The sequence below is a fragment of the Hyperolius riggenbachi genome, chromosome 7 (genome assembly GCF_040937935.1).
Source record: "Hyperolius riggenbachi isolate aHypRig1 chromosome 7, aHypRig1.pri, whole genome shotgun sequence".
NCBI lineage: Eukaryota > Metazoa > Chordata > Amphibia > Anura > Hyperoliidae > Hyperolius > Hyperolius riggenbachi.
In genome coordinates, this window is record NC_090652.1 from 33,608,529 (window position 1) to 33,622,642 (window position 14,114).

Below are 14,114 nucleotides of genomic sequence, written 5' to 3' on the forward strand. Positions count from 1 at the left end.
CGGGACCATCTGTATGTGCCTCAGAGTCCGACCCCGGAAAACATGTTGTATCGTGTGTTTAGGTACTAAAATCTGCGTTCCCTCCCAGTAGTGTTGGGCGAACAGTGTTTGCCACTGTTCGGGTTCTGCAGAACATCACCCTGTTCGGGGTGACTATATAGCAGACTATATAGCATTGTGTTTAATGCCACTCTGTGTACACGGCTCAGCCACACTATATAGCATTGTGTTTACTTCCACTCTGTGTCTGCTGGGAACAGTAGTACACCGCTCACCCGCCACTGTATAGCATTGTGCTCTGTGTCACTGCTGACAATAGTGGTACACCGCTCACCCACCACTGTATAGCATTTCTGTACTGCCACTGTACTGCTGCCAGTCAGCGTGTACTTTAAGGATAAGTGAAATGAGGAAGAAATCCGGTGAAAGAGGGAGGGGCAAAGGAAGAGGTGTTTCCCCTGACAGTTCACGTACAGGCCACAGGGGAGCACCCAAGAAAACCCACTCAATACTGCCCATGTTGTCCAGGACAACAACCCTCACAGATCCAAAAGAACAGGACCAGATAATTACTTGGATGACCTCTCAAGCGTCCAGCAGTGGGTTAAGCAGCACCAGCACATCACGCACGAGGTCCGAGTCCTCAGCCAGTTAAAGTCTGGGCTTTCTTTGAAGACTGCACTGAGGATGTTACCATGGCGATTTGCAAGGTGTGCAAGACCCGCCTGAGCAGGGGGAAAAGTATTAACAACCTCTCCACCACCAGCATGAGCCGCCACATTCTATCCAAACATCCCACTCTGTGGGCAAACGCGGCAGGACAGGGTACCACCAGCAACACTGCCTCCCTTGGGTTCACCAGACTCACCACCAGACCCGCCTCAGCAGCAGCAGTAGCCCAGCCATTGCGTGGTTCACAACATTCACAAACATCAGACGATGCTGACACTGTCACTTTCCGGACTAGTGCTCTTGAGGTCTCCCAGTGTTCATCAAACACAACAACCAACAGCCCTTCGGTGTGCAGCGCTACGGTTGAGTTGTCTGTCTCTGAGATGTTTGAGCACAAGAGGAAATTGCCAGCAAATGACCCCCGGGCCGTGGCAGTAACAGCCAGCCAGCATAGCCAAGCTTCTGGCCTGCGAAATGCTGCCATATCGAGTGGTGGAGACAAACAGCTTCAAGGGCATGATGTCAGTGGCCATCCCACGTTACGTGGTTCCCAGCCGCTACCACTTTGCGCGCTCTGCAGTGCCTGAGTTGCATGAGCACGTGGTCAGCTAAATAACCCGAAGCTTGAAGAATGCCGTTGCCTGCAAGGTTCACCTCACCACTGACACCTGGACGAGTGCGTTCGGCCAGGGTCGATACATCTCCCTTACCGCGCACTGGGTGAACCTTGTGGAGCCTGGCAGCGATTCCTCACCTGCTACGGCGCGGGTGTTGCCCACGCCGCAAACAGCTGGATAACAACAGCAGCACCTACCTCTCTGACTCCTTCTCCTCCAACGCATCTCAAAGCTGTACCTCATCCGGAAATGCTAACCCAGCACCAGCAGCAGTAGGATCGTGGAAGCAGTGCAGCACAGCTGTTGGCATGCGTCAGCAAGCGTTGCTGAAGCTGATCTGCCTTGGGGATAAGCAGCACACAGGGGAGGAAATTTGGAGGGGAATAAAGGAACAGACGGATTTGTGGCTGGCACCGCTGGACCTGAAACCGGGCATGAAGCTAGACACCTGGCACGAACTGGCAATGTACGCAATAGAGGTGCTGGCTTGCCCGGCAGCCAGCGTTATGTCGGAACGCTGTTTCAGTGCTGCCGGAGGCATCATCACAGATCGGCGTATCCGCCTCTCCACAGAAAATGCAGACCGTCTGACTCAAATTAAAATGAATCAATCCTGGATTGGAAACGACTACGCAACACTCCTGGACCCCAACCAAGTAACATGACCGATGAACATCTGGGATGGTTTAGCGTTTCCGGTCCCTGTTTATTGAACCTCTCATCTGTATTACATTTATGACTGCATGGCGGCAAAAAGCATTGCTGCTATATCCGCACGCTTTTTGTCCTCATGCAAGGCCTGGGTTGTTGTGTCTCACAAAGCGTGGCCTTCTCCTCCTGCGCCTCCTCCTGTTCCATCACGTGTGCTGCTGCTGCTGCTGCTGCTGCTGGGTTACCGTTGCCGGTCCCTGTTTATGGAACCTCTTATCTTTATTACATTTATGACTACATGGCGGTACAAAGCATGCTATCCGCACGCTTTTTGTCCTCATGCAAGGCCTGGGTTGTTGTGTCTCACAAAGCGTGGCCTTCTCCTCCTGCGCCTCCTCCTGTTCCATCACGTGTGCTGCTGCTGCTGCTGCTGCTGGGTTAGCGTTGCCGCGTGGTCCCTGTTTATTGAACCTCTTATCTTTATTACATTTATGACTACATGGCGGTACAAAGCATGCTATCCGCACGCTTTTTGTCCTCATGCAAGGCCTGGGTTGTTGTGTCTCACAAAGCGTGGCCTTCTCCTCCTGCGCCTCCTCCTGTTCCATCACGTGTGCTGCTGCTGGGTTAGCGTTGCCGCGTGGTCCCTGTTTATTGAACCACTTATCTTTATTACATTTATGACTGCATGGTGGTACAAAGCATGCTATCCGCACGCTTCTTGTCCTCATGCAAGGCCTGGGTTGTTGTGTCTCAAAGCGTGGCCTTCTCCTCCTGCGCCACCCTCCTCCTGTTCCATCACGTGTGCTGCTGCTGGGTTAGCATTACCGGTCCCTTTTCCTGGAACCTCTTATATGTATTACATTTATGACTGCATGCCGACAAAAAGCATGTTACCTGTGCAAAGAAAACAGACATTTCCCGCATTTAAAAGACAGTTTTCCCTTTGAAACTTTAAAATCGATTTTCTCAAAAACTATAAGCTCTTTTTGCTAAAAAAAAATTTCCTCTTGTACCCACTCCCAAGGTGCACATACCCTGTAAATTTGGGGTATGTAGCATGTAAGGAGGCTTTACAAACCACAAAAGTTCGGGTCCCCATTGACTTCCATTATGTTCGGAGTTCGGGTCGAACACCCGAACATCGCGGCCATGTTCGGCCTGTTCGGCCCGAACCCGAACATCTAGATGTTCGCCCAACACTACACAGAAGCAGGTATATTCAACAATAGTAAGAGCGTACTATAAAGGAAAAATAGGGACAAAACCTATTAAGAAAAAATAGGGACAAAACCTATTATGTCATTATTTACTAACCTCTAACATCTATCTAAGAGAAGAAATCTAAGATGTTGTTTAGATAAGTATGACAATTTAACTTACATTTTAAAACATTTCCCAAAAGGAATATATAAATTATCCACTGTTCAGAATAATTTAATAAAACTCCTTTCTACGTCTATACACATATATTTTAAATGCATTTTTTTTTCTGCTTTAGCAGTAAAAAATGACAAAGTAGTACGTTTAAGTTACTTCCCCTTTTTTCTTTCCTGTCACTGACTACTTCAGAAGTGAAACCCACACAGATGTTGGCGGGTGTAGATCACTAAAGAAAAATCTGACATGTCCTAATGCATCTTTAACCCTTTCAAAACTTAAAAGTAGAGAATTCTGACACTATTTAATAAATAGTGCAGGTTTTACATTAGCCCCCCCCCCCCAAGAACTCTATACATAGCAATTGATACAACGCACCAAAACTTGCCAAGGACAACCACAGTGTCAGAGGTGCAAGAAGGGGATTGGGAACAGTGTGTTAAGGATTACCACTATTCAAAGCATCTATAGAAGTGATTATTACCAGTACAGGTAATACTGTGATAGAGGGTGGACCCTTCGGGGCCCCTCTGGCCCAAGGTCGTTGCCTTCATATCTTACATATCACAAACATGTATCCAATACAACTCTCAATTTACACACATATGTGTCAGTTTACACACAATACATATGAATACATTATGATACATGTTATTCTATATCCTTATGAACTTTACCTATGTTTGCAATAATTAATTGCATTACTATATTTCTGAAATTTTCCTCTTACAGACAATTCTATACAAAATGACACAGACATATTTTTATTCAGATAATTTTTGACGATCCATCTGCACAAAATTCCAGTAAATTCAGATATTTCAAAGTGGCATCTGAAAACCCAGTTTTGTACGTACATAGAACTTCTACTGCCGATTTTGGCAAGTGATCGTTCTTATCTGACTTATATGAGTGTCTTTAATATTAATTTTACTAATCATTTCTCAGAAATACAGTAAGGATCTAAAACAACTTATATAACAATTTATCATCGCTTGCGCAACCTATACACGGAGAATATACATAAAAACACACTGTTAGTCAAAATCAACATATAGACAAGACAGATTTGGACATATATAATTCTAATCACCATTAGACATAATTCTTTAGTCAATTGTATATGGATTGAACTATTACTCCTCTCTCCCCCCAAGGGAATGACAGTCTAAGACTCATTTTTCTGTCTAATATACTATATTATTTTCTAACCAAGGATGAACAAAATATTTTTCTTCCAGATATTCTGGCAACACAAAGGTACATAAGTTTTATCTATATTAGGGATTAGGATAGGAAACATTTTGACAGTATTTTGACCCATTGATCTAATTTCAGTTTTATACTGTAATTTATTGGCCCTCTATTAAATCTATGTGTCAAATACACATATAAGATATTGCCGTACCAATAGACAATTCTTATCTAGATAAATTATAATTCATATATTTTTCAAATTTATCAACAATATTTTTATCAATAACTAATATTTATCAATAATTCTATAATTCTCATCTTATGAGAACAAAACAAACTTTGTCTAGGGATTTTTCCTTTGTACAACCTATCTAAACCCAAACTGTTTCTTAGAATTTAATAACTTTTTTTTCTTAACCTTACTAATAAAACAGATTATTATTTACAAAACAAACACAGACAAATAATCTAAAACATCTGAAATGTATCTGACATTATAAAAACCTTACAAAAATAAACTATAATAAACCCATCAAAAACCTAAGAAGAACTACAAGTACCCAAAAATCCATACCATATGGTGCCCTGTTCATTACCCAAATGAACACTATTTTCTTACCAAAAGAAAATATTATTTGAAGTTGATCAGACTTCAAATTTGTTAGATTGTTCCCAAAAAATCTATATTTCCCTTAGACCTACTAAGAGAAGCGCAATAGACTTACCAAAAGTCCCTTCTCCCTAATATTTTTTTTTTTAAACTAAGGCCTTCTAAAAACCTTATAACTTATATAATTAAAATTATACTATCAAAAAACACAAACTCCAAAACCGGATTCGTTTTGGTATCAACAGAAATTTCACATAAATAATATAGACACCTCTCTCTTTAAAAAACAAAAAGAGAAATATAGTAATATTACTTACGTGAATTCTGAAGAAGACCATCCGCGGCGAGCCCCCAGCTGAAAGGAGTGGTTGCTATTTAAATTCATGTCACGGCCTTGTCAGATATCAGATGCTTTAGACTACTTAATTTCCTGGCGCCAGGACATAAATTGGTTAACAAAAGACACACACACACACACAGAAGTTGTGAGCCCAAATTGTGCTGTATTATGAGTTCCATATTTTCCTTATATGCTACTGAATACAGGGTTTGTTCATGCGCAGTATATCATCATATGTCACCATAATTACAGAAAGTCATGTGATTTACAAGAAATAATACAGTTCAATGATCACGGGGAAAACATGTTATTTATGACCATGCAGGTGTCTGTATTGGGGATACTAACAGGTTTTGCCCAGTGAGAAGAATTTGACTATTCTTGGCTTCATACAGCCAGTGTTTTCCTGCACAGATGTGAGAGATGTAAGGCTGGTTGTTCTGACACATAATATCACACTGATCAGATACATGTATACTTGTATATGAAATTGATCTATATACTAATATATATATATACATATATATACATATGTACCTACATATCCTTTCAATCTCCACAGTTTTCGCTGGGTTTAGAACCAATCCGTTCTCTCTGCACCAGTGACAGACACCTTCAACCTGGTGGCGGTACTCTTTCTCATCATTATTGGTGATGAGACCGACAATGGTCGTGTCGTCAGCAAATTTGATTACTTTTACCGAGTCTGACGTGGATTTGCAGTTATTTGTATACAGAGAGAACAGAAACGGCGACAGAACGCAGCCTTGTGGGGCTCCTGTGTTGGTGATCCTAGGTTGTGAGGAGATAGTGCCCAGCCTAACAACCCGGGACCTATTGGTGAGGAAGTCCGTGATCCACAGGCGTAGGGTGGGGTGGACTCCTATTGCGGCAAGATTGTCTTGCAGTATTTTAGGGCTGATGGTATTGAATGCTGAGCTGAAGTCCAGTAGAAGGATCCTGGTGTAGGAGTTTGGTCTGTCCAGGTGATCATAGACGAGCTCCAAGCAGATGTTATTGGCATCATCAGTGGACCTGTTTGCTCTGTACGCAAACTGGTGTGGATCTAGCAGTCCCTCTGTGAAGTGCTTAAGGAGGGGGAGCACCATGCTTTCAAAAGCTTTCATGATCACGGATGTAAGTGCCACGGGCCTGAAGTTGTTGAGGTCAAGGGTACCCTGCTTTTTGGGGACGGGGATAATGGTGGACCTCTTGAAGCATGCGGGTACTTTGCCTCCCTGGAGGGACCTCGTGAAGATGGAAGAGAGGGTGGGAGCAAGCTGACGAGCGCAAGTTTTCAGGCAGGCTGGTGACACACCATCCGGGCCGGAGGCTTTCCTAGCATTTAGCCTTAGCAGGTGTTTCAGTACATCCGCCTCCCTCACTGTCGGTGGGGGCGGGTTCGGGCCCAGGGCGTCAATGTCAGAGGATTGTGCAGGCGGCTGTGGGAGTCCCACAGGTGTTGGCTGGTTCTCAAATCTGCAGTAGAAGTCGCTGAGACTCTCTGCCAGCTCAGTGCTAGGTGTAGTATGCTGAGGGGGAGGTTTGTAGTTGGTGGCAGCCTTAAGCCCTTTCCACACGGCTCGTGAGTCATTTGAGGAGAGGTTCTGTTCCAGCTTTTCCGCGTAGCACTTCTTTGCGGACCTCAGTTCCCTGTTTAGGTCGTTCCTTGCCCTCTTGTAGTCCTCCTGGTTGCCGGACTTGTGTGCAGCTTCTTTGGTGCGTCGCAGTTGTCGAAGTCTTTTTGAGAACCACGGTTTATCGTTTGGATATAGTTTGAAGGATTTTGTAGGGATGCAGGAGTTCTCGCAGAAGCCAATGTACGAGGATACATTGTCTGCCCACTCGTCCAGGTTAGGCAATTCCAGAGCCTTCCAGTCTGTGCAGTCAAAACAGGCCTGAAGTTGTGGTTAGCCTCACTTGACCACACTTTGAAGGATTTGGTGACAGGTTTCGAGGTTTCCAGGCGCCTTTTGTAAGTAGGTATCAGGTGGATGATGCAGTGGTCAGATGAGCCTAGTGCTGCCAACGGTGTCGCTTTGTATGCATCTTTCAGGACCGTGTAGCAATGGTCGAGGGTGTTGGCATTTCTGGTGGGGCAGGTGATGTGCTGATGGAAGCGGGGCAGCTCAATACGGAGGTTGGCCTTGTTGAAGTCCCCCAAGATGATGAACATCGAGTCCGGGAGGGCCGTCTCCCACTGCATGATGGTATCACTGAGATCATGCAGGGCAGCAGGGGAGGACTGGCCAGAGGGGAAAGGGGGAGATTTCCCCCCAGGCTGCCTCTCATTTAATGATTTAGGGCTGGTACAGTGCCTGCTGCATTCAGGTTTTTAGGTTTTTGTATAAGGCAATGTGAAACATTAGGCTGAGAGAAATAAAGGTGCAATTACGGAGCAATTAGAGGACGGGTAAGCTGGTAAATGTACACAGCAAGATGCAGAGCAGAGGCTTGCCTGCAGGGTCCATAGAAAAAAAAACCTCTGTCTGCTTTCACACCATTATAGCTCCCAACTGTCCCTCTTCTGAAGGGACAGTACCTCTATGGACATAAGTGTGTGTGTGTGGGGGGGAGATTCTTGGGGAATTAAGGTGGCCATACATCTGTTGTCTCGGCGATCAACCAACTGTTTTGATAATTACTGTCAGATTGGGTGAAAATCAGTGCCGCCAAAAGCATGCCCAATTGACGATTTGACTGATTTTGGGCAGGAATTGGTTGAATCTGAGATGCTGGGAAATCTCAGGCCGATGTGGTTGATTTTGTGCGCAGCGGTAACGACGTGCGATAATCATGAACGACAGACATAACGGAAACCCCTGGCTGTCATCTCTCCAAATGTATTATGTGACCCCCGGTGCCTGTGCAGTTATACTTTACTTGTCACACTGCCCTGGAAGTGTACTTGCTGTATTTCCACATGGGTGCCCCACGTGACAACCAGCATGTAGCACATGGGGGCCTGAGTGACGCCATTTGGGTTGAGGTTGCCATGAACACGGGCCTCTAGTTTGTGTTTTCCCCTGAGGCTGAAAGGTCCCAGTCCTCCCCTGCAGGGCAGCATTTACCTCTGCATCAGGAGGGATATACACACCCACGAGGATGTAGGAAGAGAACTCCCTGGGCGAGTAGATTGGCCTGCAATTGATGAGGAGGAGTTTAAGTTCTGGCGTGCATTTCTTGGCCAGTACGGAGGTGTTTGGGCACCAGACAGAGCTGATGTAGAAGCAGATGCCGCCCCCTTTCTTTTTCCCAGAGAGGGTGCTGTCACGGTCTGCTCGGATGAGGCTGAAACCTGGGAGCGGGAGGGCACTCTCAGGGATGTCGTCATGAAGCCACGTTTTGGTAAAGCAGAGGACTGGGGTGTTGTTACCGAGTTCCCTCTTGTCGCTGAGGAGTCTCAGTTCATCTAGCTTGTTAGGGAGGGAGCGGACGTTTGCTAGGAGGACCGCGGGGATGGATGACCGCAGGCCTCTCCTCTTCAGCCTCGCCCGAACACCTGATCGACAGCCCCTGCGGCGTTGGTTGGTGTGAGGCCAGGACGTAGAAGCGGTGATTTCTTGGACGTGGTTCCAAACAGAGTTGGTCAGGAGCCTGTCCTCCGGGTGGAGGGCTAAGATATGTTCCCATTTGAGTAGCTGTGCCCTGGAGTAGGAGGTACGAGGGGGGTAGAGCAGCATTGGAGGCATGGATGGTAACCCAGCACTGTGCAACATGGTATGTACACCAGTAATAGTGATGGTACTAGTGCGCACAGAAGTGCGCTAACAGGCCGTCTGTGGTGTGACATAGATGTAAAAACAACATTTGCAATACAGTCCATCCGCCGTGTGACACAGATGCATGTGCAATACAGTCTATTGGTAGTGTGACTCAGATGTAAAGGGCCTGTGCAATAAACAGTCCATCAGCAGTGTGACACAGATGTAAAGGGCCTGTGCAATAAACAGTACATCAGCAATGTGACACAGATGCGAAAAGCACGTGCAATAACAGACCATCAGCAGTGCGACACAGATGTAAGGGTCATGTGCAATAACAGTCCATCAGCAGTATGACACAGATGTAAGGGGAATATGCAATAAGGCCTGGTGCACACCAAAAACCGCTAGCAGATCCGCAAAATGCTAGCAGATTTTGAAACGCTTTTTCTTATTTTTCTGCAGCGTTTCAGCTAGCGTTTTGCGGTTTTGTGTAGCGGTTTTGGTATAGTAGATTTCATGTATTGTTACAGTAAAGCTGTTACTGAACAGCTACTGTAACAAAAAACGCCTGGCAAACCGCTCTGAAGTGCCGTTTTTCAGAGCGGTTTGCGGTTTTCCTATACTTAACATTGAGGCAGAAACGCATCCGCAATCCAAAATCTGCTGCAGCCCGGGAGTATGCGTTTCTGCAAAACGCCTACCGCTCTGGTGTGCACCACCCCATTGAAATGCATTACCCTAGCAGATCCGCACCCGCAAGCAGATCGCAAACCGCAGCGGAAACGCTCCGGTGTGCACTAGGCCTAACAGTCCATCAGCAGTGCGACACAGATGTAAGGGGCATGTGCAATAACAGTCCATCCGCAGTGCGACACAGATGTAGGGTCATGTGCAATAACAGTCCATCCGCAGTGCGACACAGATGTAGGGTCATGTGCAATAACAGTCCATCAGCAGTATGACACAGATGTAAGGGGAATGTGCAATAACAGTCCATCAGCAGTGTGACACAGATGTAAGGGGAATGTGCAATAACAGTCCATCAGCAGTATGACACAGATGTAAGGGGCATGTGCAATAACAGTCCATCCGCAGTGCGACACAGATGGAAAGGGCACGTGCAATAACAGTCCATCAGCAGTGCGACACAGATGGAAAGGGCATGTGCAATAACAGTCCATCCGCAGTGCGACACAGATGGAAAGGGCATGTGCAATAACAGTCCATCCGCAGTGCGACACAGATGGAAAGGGCATGTGCAATAACAGTCCATCCGCAGTGCGACACAGATGGAAAGGGCATGTGCAATAACAGTCCATCCGCAGTGCGACACAGATGGAAAGGGCATGTGCAATAACAGTCCATCAGCAGTGTGACACAGATGTAAGGGGCATGTGCAATAACAGTCCATCCGCAGTGCGACACAGATGGAAAGGGCATGTGCAATAACAGTCCATCCGCAGTGTGACACAGATGTAAGGGGCATGTGCAATAACAGTCCATCAGCAGTGCGACACAGATGTAAGGGACATGTGCAATAACAGTCTATCAGCAGTGTGACACAGATGTAAGGGGCATGTGCAATAACAGTCCATCCGCAGTGCGACACAGATGCAAGGGGAATGTGCAATAACAGTCCATCTGCAGTGTGACACAGATGTAAGGGGCATGTGCAATAACAGTCCATCAGCAATGTGACACAGATGTAAGGGGCATGTGCAATAACAGTCTATCAGCAGTGTGACACAGATGTAAGGGGCATGTGCAATAACAGTCCATCCGCAGTGCGACACAGAAGTGAGGGGCATGTGCAATAATAGTCCGTCAGCAGTGTGACGGATGTAAGGGGCATGTGCAATAGCAGTCCATCCACAGTGCAACACAGATGAAGGGGCATGTGCAATAACAGTCCATCCGCAGTGCGACACAGATGAAGGGACATGTGCAATAACAGTCCATCCGCAGTGCGACACAGATGAAGGGACATGTGCAATAACAGTCCATCCGCAGTGCGACACAGATGCAAGGGGCATGTGCAATAACAGTCCATCCGCAGTGCGACACAGATGAAGGGACATGTGCAATAACAGTCCATCCGCAGTGCGACACAGATGAAGGGACATGTGCAATAACAGTCCATCCGCAGTGCGACACAGATGCAAGGGGCATGTGCAATAACAGTCCATCCGCAGTGCGACACAGATGAAGGGACATGTGCAATAACAGTCCATCCGCAGTGCGACACAGATGCAAGGGGAATGTGCAATAACAGTCCATCTGCAGTGTGACACAGATGTAAGGGGCATGTGCAATAACAGTCCATCAGCAATGTGACACAGATGTAAGGGGCATGTGCAATAACAGTCCATCCGCAGTGCGACACAGAAGTGAGGGGCATGTGCAATAATAGTCCGTCAGCAGTGTGACGGATGTAAGGGGCATGTGCAATAGCAGTCCATCCACAGTGCAACACAGATGAAGGGGCATGTGCAATAACAGTCCATCCGCAGTGCGACACAGATGAAGGGACATGTGCAATAACAGTCCATCCGCAGTGCGACACAGATGAAGGGACATGTGCAATAACAGTCCATCCGCAGTGCGACACAGATGCAAGGGGCATGTGCAATAACAGTCCATCCGCAGTGCGACACAGATGAAGGGACATGTGCAATAACAGTCCATCCGCAGTGCGACACAGATGCAAGGGGCATGTGCAATAACAGTCCATCCGCAGTGCGACACAGATATAAGGGGCATTCGCAATACAGTCCATCAGCGGTGTGGCTCAGATGTAAAAAACAAAGCCTGTGTAGTAAACAGTTCATCCGCAGTGTGACGCAGATGCAAGGTGCATGTGCAACCGACTTTCGGCAGTGCGTCACAGTTACAATAACAGACCATCAACAGTGCAGCTGTGGTGCAATACAGTCCACCAGCGAAGAGCATTCCATGCACAAGGCAGACCAACATCCGCAGCGCTCAGCCAATGCTCACAGCCGTGCAAGGGCACCAGGTGGCACACACTTTTCCCAGAGAAGGCAGCGATGGTGCCCCTGGCTGCACCCTGCACCACCAGCAAAAAGGCCTGAAAGACCATGTGGCAGAGGCCAGAAAAGACAGGGGTCTCACCTGGTGGAAGATGGAGGGTTGGATCAAAGTCCCGGTGCAGTGGAAGGGCTGGATCCGGTGTGAGGAGGCCTCCCCAGTGCTGCTCAATAGCCTCCGAGCAATGCTGTGGTTGTGGTCCTTTGGGACTAGCAGGCAGCGGGAAGTGCGGGAGCAAAGGGCCGTCTGGATGGCCTGATGTCGGCTGCTCCACGTGGGTGGCCTTCCTCTGTTCCACGCCGGCTTCGCTCGGTTACAAAACTTAGGTGGCTGGGGCGCTCCGCACCCGATGCAGTCCAGGACTAGAGGAGGTGCGTCTGGCTGCGGGGACAGGGAGGCTGACTGGCAGCGGGAGCTGTACTCTGCGCTGAGGATCCGGCAGAGGCAGCCACGGTCCGGGACTGGGAGCCGGCCCACTGAAGGTGAGCGTTGGCTGGTGCGGGCATACAGTTGCCGATGATTCACATCGGCTGGTCTGGCTTGGGTGGGTTCTGGAGGGTACTGGCCGAGGGAGCGGATCCGAGGTGCTTGTAGTGCGCCGCTATTGATCCAGGGCTGCGGCACACGTGCTAGTGTGGGTCGCTGCTCCACGTGGGTGGCCTTCCTCTGTTCCGAGCTGGCTTCGCTCGGTTTGGGTCTCTGGGGCGCTCTGCACGCTATGCAGAATCAGCCCTCACCTCTCAGCTGAGCTAGAAAGCTAAAGACAGAAGAAAAAAAAACAAAAGACTAAAAACGAGCACTAAAAACGAGAAAAAACAGAATAGCATCAGAGCCCTGTGTGCCTAGGCAGCCTAGTCAGCGCCATGCTGATTGTGATACATAGTTGTCCCCAGAATAGGTGGCCAGCAGTATAAATGTCCCCAGAATAGGTGGCCAGCGGTATAGATGTCCCCAGAACAGGTAGCCAGGGGTGGAGATGTCCACAGAACAGGTAGCCAGGGGTAAATGTGACCAGTATATGTAGGCAGGGGGATATGTCCCCAGTATATGTAGTCAGGGGTATATGTGCCCAGTATATGTAGTCATCGGTATATGTCCCAGTATATGTAGTCAGGGGTATATGTCCCAGTATATGTAGTTAGGGGTATATGTCCCCAGTATATATAGTCAGGGGTATATGTCCCCAGTATATATAGTCAGGGGTATAGTAGTCCCCAGTATATATAGTCAGGAGTATATGTCCCCAGTATATATAGTCAGGGGTATATGTCCCCAGTATATGTAGTCAGGGGTATATGTCCCTAGTATATGTAGTCAGGGGTATATGTGCCCAGTACATGTAGGCATGGGCTCAGCCAGTGGGCTGCTGCCTGCCTCACCTGGCTCTGGCATTGGCTGAATCCGGTCCGGCTGCTGCCTGCCTCCACGGCTCCACCTGTGACCCTGGCTGAGCTGAGGGCTCCACGCACCGTGTACGCTGTCTGTGACGTGATGTCTGCGGTCTTGGTCTGCAGACCTGTCTACTCTGCTGGCTGGGGATCAGGGGCTGGCTCGCTGGCGCCTGGCTGCGCCTCTGTTTGCCGACTGCCTTGCCGCCAGTGCTGGTCGTAATGGAAAAATCTACGCTTACGGATCATTACGCGTAATTTTACGCTATTACGCATTACGCAATTACGGTTACGGCGTAGGAAATTATCTACGGTTCATCACTGTAATTACGCGTTAACTTACGCAGTTACGCGTAAGGATACCGTAATGTAGGCGCTTACACTACGATGTTACGCGTAGTGCCGTAATACCCATTAATGCATATTTTTTGACGCATACGGACGATGTGTCCGCAATAGCCATCAATGTGACAGCTATTGCGTACACATCATTCGTATGCGTCA